Source organism: Meriones unguiculatus, chromosome 3, assembly GCF_030254825.1.
Source record: "Meriones unguiculatus strain TT.TT164.6M chromosome 3, Bangor_MerUng_6.1, whole genome shotgun sequence".
NCBI classification, from domain to species: domain Eukaryota; kingdom Metazoa; phylum Chordata; class Mammalia; order Rodentia; family Muridae; genus Meriones; species Meriones unguiculatus.
Genome location: NC_083351.1, coordinates 43,528,113 through 43,534,963, shown reverse-complemented (window position 1 = coordinate 43,534,963; position 6,851 = coordinate 43,528,113). Strand labels below are relative to the sequence as shown.

General features: G+C 45.4%; 1 long non-coding RNA gene across 2 annotated transcripts; it reads left to right on the top strand.

Moving 5' to 3' along the window:
- The first annotated feature begins 1,275 nt into the window (after window positions 1-1,275).
- Window positions 1,276-5,640, top strand: LOC132653049 (uncharacterized). 2 transcript variants are annotated; one of them, XR_009590702.1, is made up of 2 exons: window positions 1,276-1,415; window positions 3,241-4,087. It is a non-coding gene; the product is annotated as an uncharacterized LOC132653049 (long non-coding RNA). The 2 variants fall into 2 exon arrangements; XR_009590703.1 differs by having other exon boundaries at window positions 1,285-1,415; window positions 3,220-5,640.
- The last annotated feature ends 1,211 nt before the right edge of the window (window positions 5,641-6,851 follow it).

Genomic DNA, 6,851 nt, shown 5'->3' with positions numbered 1-6,851 from the left:
GCAGGACACTGGAAAATTGGCTGTCCAGTTGCAGAGACTAAGTGGTCAGTCTTCCAAAATTCCTGTTTCACAGGAAAGCCTGTCTGATATTCTGGGCACGAATACCCCAACCAACGACACAGAGAAATCTCTGGTGACTGTCCTGGCAGTCAACTGTCTCTGTCATTTCTATAGTTCTGGAAGCTGTTTGCTCTATGCATCCTATATACTTAGGTAATATTATTTCCTTCTAGCATCTCTGATGAAGTTGAAGACTAGATAGTCATAGTTTTACTACAATTGGGCTTAAGACAATGGTTTATGTCTAAAAAAATTTTTTTAAAGATCTAGATAGATGTTTTCAAGTTGAAAGATACAAGAAAGTGGTTTAGAGAAAAAACAAAAACCAAACAAAGTGGTTTAGGTATAGAACTTAGGACTCACTAGGATAGGCTTGCTAGTGGAGTACTTTCTCCAAGATTGCCAAATACAAATAGACTGGACATTGTATAATTCTTACCTGATAATTCTCATAATTCTTATTGTATATAGTTTTATTAATGTTAGAAAAACGCCAATTTCTTTTTTTTCAATAAGTAAACTTTTTTTTATAGAGTGAAATAAATTTAAAGAAGCTTGAGATATTCAGTAATATTTTAAAAGTAACATTTGGAAAGATTTATGCTGATAATAAAATTATATATTTAAGTGTCCATAAATAGTTTTAGCCAATTTCTTTTAAACAGAAAGGGAAAAGTATTGTGGACATTTTGTTTTATGATATGTAAACATGTTTTTTATTACAATTCCAAGTTGGAGATTTTAGTTTGTCTACGCCTGTTAAATATCTTGTGCAGAGCATGGTCTTTGCCAGATTAAATTAGTTGAATTCTAAGGATTTTGAGGGGTATAAATATGACAGCTCAGAAGTCATGGCTGCTTGGAGGAGGACTGCTTGCTGCTGGCTCGTCCTGCTGCTGCATTTTCTGTTTGCTGATTTGCTGCTTACCTGGACTTCTAGATTTCTTGATGACTGATATTGGTATTGCCCCCAAAGAATCCTACACCCCTACTCAGGGGTGTGGAGAGCTGCGTGTGCCATGCCCTAAAGATGGTGCCGGTTTCCGCCTTCCACCATCCCGACAGCAAGTGCTCTCGGGATAAACAACTCCTTATTGGCTGTGGTGTGTCTGATGATCTGCCGTCTACCTATCCGCACTTCCTACATGGCTTCCTGGGATTGGTTGGCTCCAGGGTACTTATCACTGGGGAGGGCTCTCCTGGGGTCAGAAGATTGCTCAACCTTCCTGAATAAACTACTTGGAGAAGAGTTCCTGTGCAGTGCCTTCCTTGCTGGTCGAGGTGGTCGCGACAAGTGGTGGCCCGTACGGGGAAACCGAGGACTCAGAACTCCTTGTAGTCAGGGCAGTGCACTGGTAAGTTCCCAAGGTAAGCTGGGACGATAAAGTCCGAGGTAGTTGTGGCTAGCTGCTCTTGTCTGTGGACAAAGACAGAGCGAAAACAAGTTCGGAATCGACCGGAAAGTAAGTAGTGAACCGAAAGTAAATAGCGAACCGAAAGTAAGTAGCGAACCGAAAGTAAGACATGGGCGCTTCTCCTTCGCACCCAATTTTTCTAGCTCTACAGGAGCTGCTTCTATCTAAGAAGCTCAAGCTAAAGGTATCTACCTTAGAGGGATTCTTAGAGGCCTGGGACACGGCTGCCCCACGGTTTGTGGTGTCGGGGGATCTTATGATCTCTTGTTGGGAGAAGTTAGGACAAGACTTAGATCTAGCAAAGACAAAAGAAACTTTGAGGCCGGGGGTGATACCTGTGTGGCAACTTGTCCAAAGTTGCCTGGAAGATCAGAGGTGTTTCCAAGTGATAGAGGAAGGGCAAGCAGCATTAGATCAATTGAAGGAGGAGAGGTCAACTAAGTCGGAGAAATCCTCCGAGGTTGAAAGCCCTGGTTCAACTTCTAGTTCAGATAGTGAGTCTGGGACGGAAGATATCGAAAAGGAAATTGAGGAGCTTATAGCGAGACTGGAAAAAACAAAGGCTAAAGAAAAGAGAAAGAAAAAAACCCCGGAAAAGGGGCAGGAGGATCAAATCAGGACTCCCTCGGCCCCCCCGCCATATAATCCACTGGAGAGTGGCAAGAGGGACCATTACTATGGATCCATCCAAAAATTTCCCCAGCTAAATCTATTGAGCATTATCCTTCTGCGGTAGCAGCTATGGCCCTTTTGGGAGTCTCCCAATGTTTACAATTTTTTGGTTCAGTCCCATCCACGATCGTAGTCCCTTATACAAATTCTCAGCTGGCTGCCCTCTATGGCACCATTGATGATTGGGCCATCTTGAGGTGCTTATTTTCAGGACTTATAGATAGTCATTATCCCAAACACCCCCTATTGACATTTTTTCAAAGAGCACCCTGTTATATTTCCAAGGATCACCTCCAGTCAGCCTGTACCTGGAGCCCCTAATATTTTTACTGATGGTTCAAAAACAGGCGTTGGGGTTTATATGATTGAAGGTAAAGACCCTGTTCCTGTTCAATTCGCTCCCGGGTCTCCACAAGTAGTTGAGCTTAAAATTGTTTTAGAAGTATTTAAATATTGTTCTTTTCCATTTAATTTGCTATCAGATTCAGCTTATGTGGTTAATGCTGTAAAAGTTCTGGGAGTGGCAGGTCCGATTAAATTGGCCAGTTCTGTGTCCGCGCTGTTACAAAAATTACAGAAGTTGATTCTTGATAGGAATCACCGTTTTTATATTCAGCATATTAGAGCACATACCCAAAGATGACCAACTCAGTTCAGTAAATACAAATTTTAGTGTACTAGTTTGCAGCTCTAATACTTGCTTTTATACCTTATGTTGGGATGCCGTGCGCTTTCCTTTGGCCATAGTAACTAGGATGCCTCGCTTTATTCCGGTTCCTGTGGAGTCTCCTTCTAGCATGAAGCGAGATTTTGGCATTACGGCTGCCATTATTGCTGCTGTTTCCATTGCTGCAGTCGGCGCTATGGTCTCTGCGGTGGCCATGGCTAGCACGGTATAGACTGCAGAGGCGTTAAATAACCTCTCTGCTAATGTCGCTCATGCCCTGGATCTTGTCCAAAAGCAAGTTGACACGCTCTGGCAATTGGTTCAGTTGGGGTGTGAATGGAAGATGCAAGGTCTCTGCATTACCTCTGTATCAGAATTTTACTCGTGCAGCTAATCTATCAAAAGCTTTGTCGAAATATCTTACAGGGAATTGGTCTGCTGATTTTGAGGTTACCATGCGAGAGTTGAGACTGGCTATAGTCCATGTGAATTCCCCTAGAGTCGATCTTTCGTTGGCTACAGGATGGACATCGTGGATCCTCTCTGCAATGAATCATCTCAAGGAGTGGGTGGGCATTGGGGCGGTAGCGTGCCTTCTGATGCTGGCCTCCCTGGTGGGCCTGTGGGTTTTGTGTCGGATGAGGGTTACACACAATAGAGACAAGGCCATGATTATTCAAGCATTCACAGCAATTGAAGCTGGACAATCCCCTCAAGCATGGCTTGCCGCCATGAAATTTTAAAGCGTCCTGTTCAGGCTGCACGGCTGAGCACTGCACATGAGGTTCACTGACTGCTGATAGTGATCTCATGGAGAGCATGTCTGATAACATGCAGGTTTGTACCACCCTTCCCCAATCAATTCCCTCTCTACCTCCCGCCTCCGAAAAAAATGGTACTGGACGGGTTGGGCTCAGGTTGGGCTGAGAGGCCTGACGCAGAGTCCGTACAAGGTCCTGAGTTGGTTGCCGGAGATCAGACCTCTACTCTCGTCTGTTTCATTCTAAAACAAAAAGGGGGAACTGTGGAGAGCTGCGTGTGCCATGCCCTAAAGATGGTGCCGGTTTCCGCCTTCCACCATCCCGACGCGAGTGCTCTCGGGATAAACAACTTCTTATTGGCTGTGGTGTGTCTGATGATCTGCCGTCTACCTATCCGCACTTCCCACGTAGCTTCCTGGGATTGGTTGGCTCCAGGGTACTTATTACTGGGGAGGGCTCTCCCTGGGGTCAGAAGATTGCTCAACCTTCCTGAATAAACTACTTGGAGAAGAGTTCATGTGCCGTGCCTTCCTTGCTGGTCGAGGTGGTCGCGACACAGGGGGAAGCAGCTAAGAAAACTGTACCCTTCTCCCACTAACCCTCTCTCTCTCCTACCTGGTATTGGGGTGTTAGAAGGGATTGGAGAGGAGTAAGGAAAATAAGATATAAGAAATATAAATAAAATTTTTTTAAAAAAGTATGCTAACAAATGGCACCCTTTAAAATAACGGCTAATATGGTACAGGAGACAATAGGCTACGGAGAGATGACTATACTGATTCAGGATACGAGTATAAGGTTTACTGAGGCTGCTCCTGCTGGTTTCAATCCTGCTTTCCTCCTAGAAGGGATTCTCTGGTTTTGCTTCATCCTCTTCCTGCGTCCCATTTTAAAGAAGTTTGGGAGAATGGTTGAACAATTAGAAAGGAGTGCAAAGTTTGCAATGCACCTAGAAAATTAGCTGGTAAAGGTTGAAGTGCCTGGAAAGCAAAAAGCATCGCTGGTAAAGGGAGAACACCTGGTAACTAAGAGCTGGAATTCTCCACAATTGCTGCCCAGTCCTGCTCTGCACACTTTTGGTGTCACATTCCCACAGACTCTAGGCAGGCTGGGGAGAAGAAGGCTGTACATTCTGAAAATATTAAAGGCAAAAAGCCTGTTTTAAGAAAACAGGTTAATCTTGAGGAAACTGAGCTGCCAGATGAGCAGCCCCAGATTAAGAGATTAATACTATTAGCTTTCCCAGTAGCTGGCAAAAGTTTTAGATATCAAAATGCTCAGTGCAGCCTCAGAGCTTAAAATGGCTGTGCATTAACTGAGAAGTACAGTAGTTCCTGCCAGGGAAGGAAATGAGCTGTTTCTGGCAGCACTGGGTTCTCTGCAAGAATGCCTGGGTAACTTCTGGCCATTAGGAACCTAGCTTGAGGCTCAACAGCAAAAAGTTTGAGTTGATCCAGACAAGAGCAGCTGAAAATCATCAGATTATAAAAGAAATTATTGGTTCAAAGGGTTTGGTTCCTTGATTATCTTCTTTTAAGAAAGCAACAGTAAGTTTCGTTTATATTAAAAGAAAAGTTTTTTTTTTTTTTAACGGAAAGAGGGAAAATGTTCTGGATAAAAACATGTTTTTGTTTTAATCCCTTTAATCCCAGGTGTGGAATGTAAGATTGATTTAAATGGTCCACAGTAGTGGACTATTTGCCTCATGCGGGCCCTGAGAGGAGCTCTTTGCCAGCTGCAGATAGTTTAAATCTGAGGACTCTGAAGAGAGAATAAATGCCAGTCCCCAGAAAATGTGGGGATCAGAATAAGAACAAAGCTGCTCCTGCTTCCCCCACGGTTCCTGGTTGCTGTTGTGAGATGAGAAGTTGGAAATACCCTGAAACAAGGACTGGACTGGCTCCAAGGAACCTGACGACCCTAACCAGCTGAAGCAGCTAAGAGAACTGTGCCCCCATCTCCCACTAACCCTTTCTCCTCCCTGTTGTTGGGATGTTGGAAGGGATTGAGGTGGAGCAGGGAGAAAAAGATACAAGAAACAAAAATAAAAGTTTTTTAAAAACTACTTCAACAAGGAATAGCCTTATTGGAGGAGACAAGTCACCAGATACTGGCTTGAGGTTTCAAAAGACCAGACCATCCCCAGTGCACTATCGATTTCCTGTTTGTGGATCAGAAAGTGAGCTGTCAGCTGAGCTCAAGCACATCCCTGCCTGCCTACCACCATGATCCTCACTATGGTGGTCATGGGCTCCTATCCCTCTGGAACTGTAACCCCCCCCAACCCTTCCTTCTTTAAGTTGCATTGGTTCATGGTATTGTATCATAGAAATAGAATCCCTTTAATCCCAACGAAAGATAGTATCTTTCGTTGGCTTGGTGCTCGCCAGTTAGGAGAGGCTTTCTGACTAGTGAGTCCCAGGGATCTGTCTGTCCTCCCCAGTGCTGTAATTATAAACATGAACGGAGACACCAAGCTCATTATATCCTTATGCTTGTTTGAAAGCACTTCAGCTACTGGGGTGTTTCTATTGACTGATTCCACCGCTTAAACCACTGATGAACTGCACTAAGGGGAACTGGTGAGCGCTGGACAAGGCACGAGCTCTTTTGTCTATTGTTCACAGATGATGTATATTTTGGGGTGGGCCAACTCTAAGCCCTGGATCTGGGTCTGGGTGGTAGCTGAGCTGGTCAGTGTGTGGGCTCCCCCTTACCTGCACCACCAGGATGAAGTCCCCTGCACTGCCACTGCTCGGGTTAGGCCACCCAATGCCACCGTCTGCAGGAGGCAGGGTCAGTTTCTCTGCTCTCATGCCCTCTGGGATGGCTCACCCATACCCATGCTTCCAGATCCAGCTCCCATGTGCTGCCCACTTGAGGCTCAAAACCCACTCTTGCAAGTGCTGCAGTCAGCCAGGGGCTGGGGTAGCTCTTCTGCTCTCACATCTTCCAGTCTGGGTCACCCATGTCTTCACCATCAGGGCCAGTTCCCCTGTGTTGCCCAGGCGAGGCTCAGGGACAGCTCTTCCAACTACCCCAGGTGGTGAGGGGCAAAGCTGGGGAGGCCATCAGCCCCATGCCCACTCCACCTCACAGCAGACAAGTTGCAGGGCCAGCTCTCCTGTGCTCATGCTCATAGGCTGGCTCACCTGTACCCTCCCCCCCACCATGGCAGCCTATATACTGTGCCGCCCAGGTGAGGTGCAGGCTCTGCATGGTTTCTATTTTATATTGGGGCTTGAGCTCAAAACTGAAAAATTTAAAAAGTACAGA